Source organism: Sinocyclocheilus anshuiensis, unplaced genomic scaffold, assembly GCF_001515605.1.
Source record: "Sinocyclocheilus anshuiensis isolate Anshui unplaced genomic scaffold, SAMN03320099.WGS_v1.1 scaffold2621, whole genome shotgun sequence".
Classification (NCBI taxonomy): domain Eukaryota; kingdom Metazoa; phylum Chordata; class Actinopteri; order Cypriniformes; family Cyprinidae; genus Sinocyclocheilus; species Sinocyclocheilus anshuiensis.
Genome location: NW_015539472.1, coordinates 43,710 through 53,771, shown reverse-complemented (window position 1 = coordinate 53,771; position 10,062 = coordinate 43,710). Strand labels below are relative to the sequence as shown.

The following is a 10,062-nucleotide window of genomic DNA, read 5'->3' as shown; positions in this document are numbered from 1 at the left end:
CACACTCTTGCACAATCACACACTTACACTCGCAAAATCACACACTCACACAATCACACTCTTGCACAATCACACACTTACACTCGCAAAATCACACTCGTACACAATCATATTCATGCACAATCACACACTTGCACAATCATACACTAACACGAACCCTCGTGGACACACACTCACACATGCACAATGACACACTCAAACGCACACACACTCGCACAAGCACACTCACAAACACACTCGAGCACAAGAACACTTGCACACACACACACACTAACATTCCCACACTAACACACACACTCTGACACTCTTGCACCCTCACACACTCTCACTCACTCTCACACACACATACACACACACACACACTTGCACAATCATATGCACATAAACACACTCACACACTGACACGCTAACACACTTGCGCACACAGACACATACACATTACATACTCCCTCTCACACACTGACACACACACATTCTTCCCCTGACGTCCTGAAGTCTCGTTTAGGATGAATTCTGGATGAAGCGTGATGTATTTTTAGCTCAGCATCATTCAGTGACATACATGGGCGGCAGGGAAACCAATAACAAAATCTGGGCAACACGCCAGTGGAAAGAACATTAGTGTGTGTGTGTGTGTGTGTGTGTGTGTGTCTGAATGATCAGAAAGAAAACAGATGAAAAGAAGGACAAACAGAGCGAGGGATGTTCTATAACAGGAACTGAACCATGAGACTCTCGTCTGACCCCCGATCCATAAACAACAGCAGAGCATGAGACTAAAGATCCAAGACTAAAAATAACCATCAGCCATTAAACTCTGAACAAAACACCAGAGGAACAAGAACATCAGCACTCTATTCTAAAGAGAGACTAAATATTTCCACAGCATCTCCTGAGATGCTTCAAGATGGTCTCTCATGAAACTTTAGAGGAGCTCAAATGAGTTCATGACAGGGTTAGAATCCTCATGAACACTTATGCAAGATGTAAAAGCTCAGGTGAAGCAACAACTGAAAAACAAACTATGTAAAAAAAAAAAAATCACCAAAATATCTTGGGTGTGATGAACAGATGCTGTTTTATTCTTCAAATGACACGTAGGGCTCTATGACTTTTGCCATGTGGAAAACACAGATGGAATCCAGTCATAAAGATGGATTTAATTGTATAACACAGAATGAATCTGGCAAATGTTGGATAAATAAATCTAAATTAGGGATGTGCACTTGATCAATTGGTAATATGGACTAGTGTGTGTAAGTTGGTTAAAATTATATTAATAATAAAAATAGTAATACAGTTTCCTAAAACCTTACTGAATATCACAGAATTTTGTAAATCTCTATTGTGCAACACTTAAAATAAAAGGAATGGTTAAATTTCAATCTGATTACATTTCAAAAGGTTAATTAATTTACGAAAGCTTTATGCATTTGTGTTTGATTACCACCGTTTTTGATACATTTACATTCACGCATTTGGCAAGCGCTTTTATCCAAAGTGCCTTACATTGCATTGATGGTTTACACTCAATTCATTCGCTGGGAATCGAACCCATGACCTTAATGTTGGAAGCACTCTACTGTTTGAGCTACACAAATGCTGCTTTCATAATACATTTGCATTCAATCATAAAACAGAACTAGACAAATTAAAATAGACACATATTTCATAGAGCTCTAATACTGTCTTTATATAGATAATAAAAAAAATAAATAAATAAAATGGAAAAGCAGAATTTGGAAAAGTATTAAAAGGAATTGGGGAAAAAATTTAAATAAAACTTGGGATAAAATCAAATGGGATTTGGTGAAAAACATGAATTGAAATTTTAGATAAAATAAAAATTTAATTTTGGAAAAAATAAAAGATGTCTTACAATTTTAGCTATTTAAACATTTGAGTGTTCATGACCGGCTGGAGTTTCGGGCCCAAACAGTGCAGTCAGAGTGAGCAGACGAGAGCAGACGGGAGGAGACGAGAGAGCAGACGAGAGCAGACGGGAGGAGACGAGAGAGCAGATGGGAGAGCAGACGGGAGAGCAGACGAGAGAGCAGACGAGAGAGCAGACGAGAGAGCAGACGGGAGAGGAGACGAAAGAGCAGACGGGAGAGCAGACGGGAGAGCAGACAAGAGAGCAGACGAGGGAGCAGACGAGAGAGCAGACGAGAGAGCAGACGAGAGCAGACAAGAGCAGCAGATGTTAGCAGATGTTACCTGGAAGGTCAGGCGGTCTTTGCTGGGACTGAGCCTCATGTCGTCCATCGGTGTGGCGCTGATCATCACGTCAGTCATCACGGCACACGCTACACACGCTCAGCTGCACAGAACACAACACACACACACAGTTACTCTCAATGCATGCACATCATCAGCAGAGTCTCTGCTAGAACTGAAAGATCAGATCCCTCTGCGTTTGAGAAGGACGCAGAAATCAATGAGTTTGTTTTATTGTCGTACAATAAAACAAACTCAAAGCAGTCTCTTGCATCGAGCGCATATGTTTCTTACCGCACAGGCGTTTGCACGGTAACTGCTTTCTGAGCACAACAACATGCAGGAAGCCCTATGGTGAAGCGTCCTCAAACACAGCTTCACTCTTCACCACACTGGAAAGCCCCAAACCATCAGCTCTTCAGCATCTCAACACTGACTCTCTCCATGCAAAGCGTGCTGGGATCCAGAAATCCCCTGTCCAACCAACGCCAGTAAACGTGACTCATTCATTTCCAACGCAAACAGATGAAGTGAACATCCATCTGACTCTCGTAAGCGCACTGAACTGATCTCTGACTCGAGCTCTGATGGCGTTCTACTAAAGGCCGGACAGCAGGTGAAATTAAGCAAAATGGAGCATGGGACGCTAAAGAGGACTGAGATTCCCTCATCCATAAGCCAAAAACTGAAACACATTGCATAACCACCAACACATTACAAACAAGACAACGTCAGTGGCTTCATCCATCATGGGATAATCACAAAATCTCCCAACTGAATAAAAATGTACAAGCCTTTCATTTCACTAATGACCAATTACACAAGAGTCAGCGCGACCACCGATCTGATCACGGTCATAGTGAAAGTGCGCAGGGGCGTGCATGAGGCTCGTACAGTGCAGACGCACCCAAACTTTCCACTGCTTCGGCTTCAAAGACTTGCGGTCAGATCATCACCACACTGTGAGCGAAGGGCCAACACACTTATCTAGGCTCACGGAGAGACTTTAGTGACTGAGCTTTATTGCTCATCTCATCTGCTTTATTGTTAAGTCGAGTCAATAACAGAATCAATGATGGAAACTCAGGTCAGATTGTGCTGTAAAGCAGTGTCACTACTCAGATCAAGTCAGGTCAGTGTTGCTTCAGTTCAGATAGGGCTGCATGATAATATGATTTACATTGCATTTGTGATTTACATGCGATCAGTTCATGCATTCAATTCAAGTTTATTTGCATTCCTTGAGAATCAAACCCATGACCCTGGTGTTGCAAGCATCATACTCTACTGTTAGAGTGACGGTAATGTTTTCCCGGCTCTGAACTGATGTTATGGGTCTGGGTTTCTGAAACGTCAGAGTGTTCCCGAGGCTTCTTCTCACACGGGCTGTTCAGTCTAAACTCTACAGAAAGCACTCAAACAGGCCAAGGACAAACCCAGGCAGGCTTTCAGAAGCGCTCACAGGATTTCCCACACGCTCCCAGAGCGGCAGCAGCATTGATTTGGAGAGCTGATGCGATGCAGGTCACTGGAGAGATCCTTATATCCTTCCAGCCGCAGCTCCAGATCCAGGCGAGACGCAATAACCACGTTTTCAAGATTTACATATTTACTAATGCTGTCCATGTTTAGCTTTTACTCCATTTTCCATTCACACTGTTGGATGATCTGAAATCCAACCAATGTGAATAGGCTACTTTTTATCCGTTTATGGTGAGTGACTTTTCCGCTCGTCCACCATGTTTATGATCATTAGATGAGCAAAGTTATGAAACGTATGAACACAGAGACCATGTTGATCTGCAGAAACCCTCACAAATCCAACATTCAAAGGCATTTGTACAGATGGACTGTCGATTAAGATAAATTTTTAGTGTGTGATTGCTTTACATTTGGTTTTTGTCAGTGTGATTTACGCTAGTGGATTAAAACCTTTCATCAAAGTTGTCCTAAAACCTAAATAATACCCGTTCTTCAAATGTTGGCTACTGTAGTATCACTGAGGCACTAATATAGAGTTTCTAATCTTATTCTGAATCAGGTTTTTTTCCATTTTCATTTGAACTTTAGTTACATTTGTAGTCATTTTTTATGTCTATATTTTCTTTCTGAATATTTTAATATGTTATTCTACTTTCTTTCACTACTTTCACTTTCTTTGTTTTTAATTTTAGTTTCGGTTTTAGTTAACTGTCTGTCGACCTGTGCAGATGTTTTCTGAGAACTGTTATGAATCAAAAGTGTTTTCTTGGTCTGCGTTTCATCACTCTGCACCGCCGATGCTCATAAATAACCCAGATGAGCGGTGACTGAAACCTGAATATTATTATTATTATTATTATCCGAATACATCACAAACATCTGAAAAACATTTCACATTGTTTCTATACCGACTCTGAATGTGTGACTGGATTTGTAAAGTGCTCAATATCTGAGGTTCTCAAATCTCTGGGATCAGGTCTAGCGGTGTGTATTTTTTAGCGTTTATTTGAAGTTCATATCAGACTCAAATTCTCCACCACATAACAGCTCAGTCCGCAAAACCAAACTAGATCAGTCTCATTAGAGTCAGTGATGAGTCTGCTCCACTTCATTAACCTTCTGTCTAAAATAAAAACATCATATGAGTGAGTTATTGCTCATGTGTTTTCAGTAACTCCTCACCACTACATCAGAGCAGCTCATTAAGACACTGAATTCAATGTTGTGTAATAGTGACACCAGCAGTGTTTTTGATCCGCTTCTCAAAACATGAAACACAGGTTTGAAAGCTCTATGTCAGAATCCTACACGCTCGATAAGATAGAAAACATGAAGAAAGCGAGTTTTAAACAGTCAGCGCTGCCAGTGATATTTCAGCAGGAGAACGTCTAAACATCAGAACACCAGCCTAATAAAACACAAAGATCACAGAGGAGAGGAAGAGAGAGCCTCGGAGTCTCAGGTTTGTGTTTCAGTGTCATCCGTTTATTTCCCGTCATCCACTGCAGGAGAAACATCTCCCACATACACTGCTGTTCAGTAAGATTTGTAAGAAATTCATACTTTTATCCCTCAAGGATGCATTAAATTGATCAAAAGTGACAGTAAAGATGTTACAAAAGATTTCTATTTCAAATAAATGCTGTTCTTTTGAACTTTCTATTCATCTGTGAATCCTGAAAAATAAAATGCGTCACAGTTTCCACAAAAATATGCGTATTACTCTGAACTATGATACTCACCGTATGACAAGATCCCCAGAACTTTGGTTTCAAATCAGTACTAAAATACAAACAGCGATGATTTTAGCCATTTCACTGTATAATACCACCAAATCCAATTAAACTCAGTACCTGTGTGCAGGGTTGGGTATCGTCTGATTTTGATAAATTCGGATTCGGCTTATCGATTCCCATTTTCGATTCCAATGTGGTTAAAAAAAACATCAAACAAGTCAAACATTTAATTCTAATTAAAAGTCAAACATTTAGATATCAAACATTTTTATTCTGTGTCTCTTTTTGCAAAACATTTAGTTGCTGCTGAACACCATGAACAAAAATCAGCCGGCTGCATAAAAGCTGGACTCGTTTAAGAGCTGTTTGTGTGCAAAATAGAGCGGTATGATTCTGAATAAATTGAGATTTTTTTTTAATGGAGGTTGTAGTTCTCTCACAATTCTGAAGAAAGAATATTAGACAACTAAAGAAAATCTCATCTAATTTCTGAATGAATGATTCAATGACTCACTCAAGATTTACTTGTTTCATTACTGGATGAAGCAGCGTTTTTAACGAATATCTTGAATGAATGAATCAATGACTCACTCAAGATTCACTTGTTTCATTACTGGATGAATCAGCGTTTTTGAACGAATATCTTGAATGAATGATTCAATGACTCACTCAAGATTCGCTTGTTTCATTACTGGATGAATCAGCATTTTTGAAAGAATCTCTTAAATGAATGATTCAATGACTCACTCAAGATTCACTTGTTTCATTACTGGATGAATCAGCGTTTTTGAAAGAATCTCTTGAATGAATGATCCAATGACTCACTCAAGATTTACTTGTTTCATTACTGGTTGAATCAGCATTTTTGAACAAATCTCTTGAATGAATGAATCAATGACTCACTCAAGATTCACTTGTTTCATTACTGGATGAATCAGCGTTTTTGAAAGAATCTCTTGAATGAATGAATCAATGACTCACTCAAGATTCACTTGTTTCATTACTGGATGAATCAGCGTTTTTGAACGAATATCTTGAATGAATGAATCACAGAGAAATACATTTTAACAGACCCTTTTCGCCAGCTAAACACAAAGATGCACACATTGATAGGTGGAATTGAGCGTTCGTGATGATGCTTGAATTCAATCAATGTTGAACTGACTTGATCCGAATACTCTATTCTCAAGGATAGACTCTATTGTCTTATGTAGAGCTGCTTTACAGCTGAAACTGAATTTGTTTTATAACTGATGAACTTTGCAACATTAACACTGTTTTTTCCCTCGTTTATTAATATGAAGCTGTTTTGAAACAAACTGTATTGTATGAAGCTCTGTAGAAATAAATGTGACTTGGCTCAATGAGCTCAAACACTGAAACTAAAACAAAACAATGATAATTCAAAGAAAATTATGAGGTGTGCATGTCTGAGGAATTGCCGTCATATATGTGACCCTGGAGCACAAAAGCAGTGTTAAGTCGCTGGGGTATATTTGTAGCAATAGCCAACAATACATTGTATGGGTCAAAATTATACATTTTTCCTTTATGACAAAAATCATTAGGATATTAAGTAAAGATCATGTTCCATGAAGATATTTTGTAAACTTCCTACCGTAAATATATCAAAACTTAATTTTTGATTAGTAATATGCATTGCTAAGAACTTCATTTGAACAACTTTAAAGATGATTTTCTCAATATTTAGATTTTTTTGCACCCTCAGATTCCAGATTTTCAAATAGTTGTATCTCAGCCAAATATTGTCCTATCCTAACAAACCATACATCAATGGAAAGATTATTTATTCAGCTTTCAGATGATGCATAAATCTCAATTTAAAAAAATGGACCCTTATGACTGGTTTTGTGCTCCAGGGTCACATATTAATTTGTGTTTTTGCATGCAAGCTCTTCATAAGCAATATGTGAGACACATGACACGTATGACTCTGCGCTTTAAAAACTAAGCAGAGCTCTTCACTGATGATCTGAGCGTGCATCTGGAGCCAGCAGCAGGTTTGGGATGATGGTAGCAGTGATGGAACAGGCTCTGGAAACACGCGTCTGTGGAAATGTGAGTGAGAGAAAGCGATTCATGACGGAACGTGACCTTTGATTCTTCAGACGAATGAAGAAGTGACTCAAACTGACCGAGCAGCGCTGAGAATGATCAAACCCATCACACAGACTGATATACTGAGTGTTAAACACTGAGGAACACTGCTGTCAAACACGCGATCACAGGGCTGTTTTAGCTGCCAACAACAATGAAACGCGTGAAAGCAGCAAATGCATCAGTTTGAGAGAGAATCTCACCTGCGAGCTCATCAGCAGACCCGCACACACGCGTTTATCCCGCTGCTGCTGGATGGAAATATCGCTGGATCTTCAGCTCGACAGATGCGCTCTTCTCCAGCTGCTCGATCTGCACATGAGCGGCTGCGCATGCGCTTTTATACAGGAGGCGTGGCCGGCCGCGGAAGCCACGCCCACGCCGGACCCGCGCTGGTCTCATCTCACAGCAGAAATACCGCTGCTTTTACACAAACAAGTCTTTAAACGAACAAGTAATTCGATGTATTTATAATTAAACTCATCAGTATCTATATCTATAATCTATATTCTTTAGTTGAATTTCCTGTAATATCATTAAAATGTGAAAAAAATTAACTATACATGTATATATAAAACCAACAAATAAATACAATAATGAAAGGCCTTTCATTATTGTACAACACACAGTCTTTACAGCTTCTTTGTTTGTGCTCTCCTTAATGGTGCTTATATAATAAAAAAAGAGGTTTCTGATTGCTGAATATATAATGATGAATATGAAACTTAAGTAGCCTATAATCAAGAGATTGATCATGCAAGCCTCATTTTCCAGCTTCTTGGTTCAGAAAGTAACTCAAATATTCAAAAAGCCAAAATGTTGAAAAATCCAAATATTACATGTTCATATAGTAACAGAAAGTTACACAACACTTTGTCATTTATAAATCTAGAAACCTCCCACCATAACCTCTTTGTATTTTGACAATGCCAGAAAATATATGAGGTACCGTTTCGGGGTGTAATGAACAAAATGAACTGTTTACATCTATATCTGATGACAAAATGAATGATCATCGTCCTTAGCCAATGAGCGTTGAGCGGTGACGTCAGCAAGGCCCTTCCAATCGCGCATGCGCAGACAGCAGCACTTCCGCTCCACGCAGCTTTCAGTGTTATTGTTATTTATATTTGATATCAAACATCAATTATAGTAGCCTGTCCAATTTAAACTAAAAGATAAGTTTCAATTTATTTTCTTTTAAAACATAAATTAAATCATTTGAAATATGTCTACTCATTTGCCCATGTTTGAATTGCGACATTGAGAAAGTATTCCTTCATTTTATATGTAGGTGTCAGTCATGTCCTTAAGCTAGTCAGGCCGTCTTCAATTCAGCTCCAGGTCTAATGTGACTGTAAAGAGCAAGACTGATGTGGTCTACAGCGCCATCTGCTGGCAGTGCAGTGAAGGTGACTCCAAGAACATCAAAACCAGACTCACCTGAGAACATTTAGAGTTGACAGAACAACAGAAATGGAGGAAGATATGAGGAGGCACAGGGTTCAGCAGGGACGCTAGAGGACCTGTATCCAGTGACTACACATTGTCCTTATAATAATTAGATCAAACAATTAAATATATGTGATTTCAGCCGCATCTGAAATAGGTCACATCAGTGCTGGCAGATTACTTTAAAATTGTGTTCTGTTACTGATTCAAAATTTGCAGTTAGCAGCGTAATCCATTACATTACACATTTTAGGTCAAATACTTTTTTATTACTTCTGACCTAATGTTTACCACACTGATGTAAATAGGATATGTGTGTACTGTATTGATACAAGAATACAAAAATATATTCCAAAATATTTCCAAAAAGTCTCTCTTTGTAACAATGTTCTATCTCGGTTTCACATGCAAGAGAACCCTCTCAGAATTTGAAATCAGAAAAAGAATGTTTTGCAGATTCATAAGTGTGATCTTGTCTCCTGATAGCACTCATAATTCTAGAGCGCAATGCATACAATAAAGGGCAAGAACACATAATTATGCATGTCACGTGTTGTTTTGTGATCAAATTGTTACAGAGAGGTTTTGTGGAGTGTTGAGTCATTAACCACGACTGGATTAAATGAAGAGATGTTTGCTGTAAAGAGACGTTGTTGGCATGACAACTATCCCTCATTGATTAAGATCAGCTGCCAACAGATTGCAGTTGTGCCTATATAAGTGTGTTGTGAATGCACTTAAAGAATGCAGAATCGAATCGTTAATTGAATCACATTGAATTGAACTGTGAATCGAATGAATCGAATCGTTCTGAATTGGCAAAATCGTTCTTGAATCGAATCAACACTCTATGAATCGTGAATCGAATCGCTGTTTACCCAAATATTCACACACAGGATAGTTTCCATGTACTCATCTAGATCAGCTTTGAATAAAGAAAAAAGAGGTTTAGAGTTTAGCGTGTGTGTGTGTGTGTGTGTGTGTGTGTGAGTATGAGTGTGTGTGTGATTGCGTGTGTGTGCGCGCGCGTGTGTGTGTGAGTATGAGTGTGTGTGTG

General features: G+C 38.9%; 1 pseudogene; it reads right to left on the bottom strand.

Annotated features, from left to right (window-relative positions):
- LOC107683859 (protein LBH-like) overlaps positions 1-7,864 on the bottom strand; it is a 28,765-nt pseudogene extending 20,901 nt beyond the window's left edge.
- Between the last annotated feature and the right edge of the window lie 2,198 nt (positions 7,865-10,062).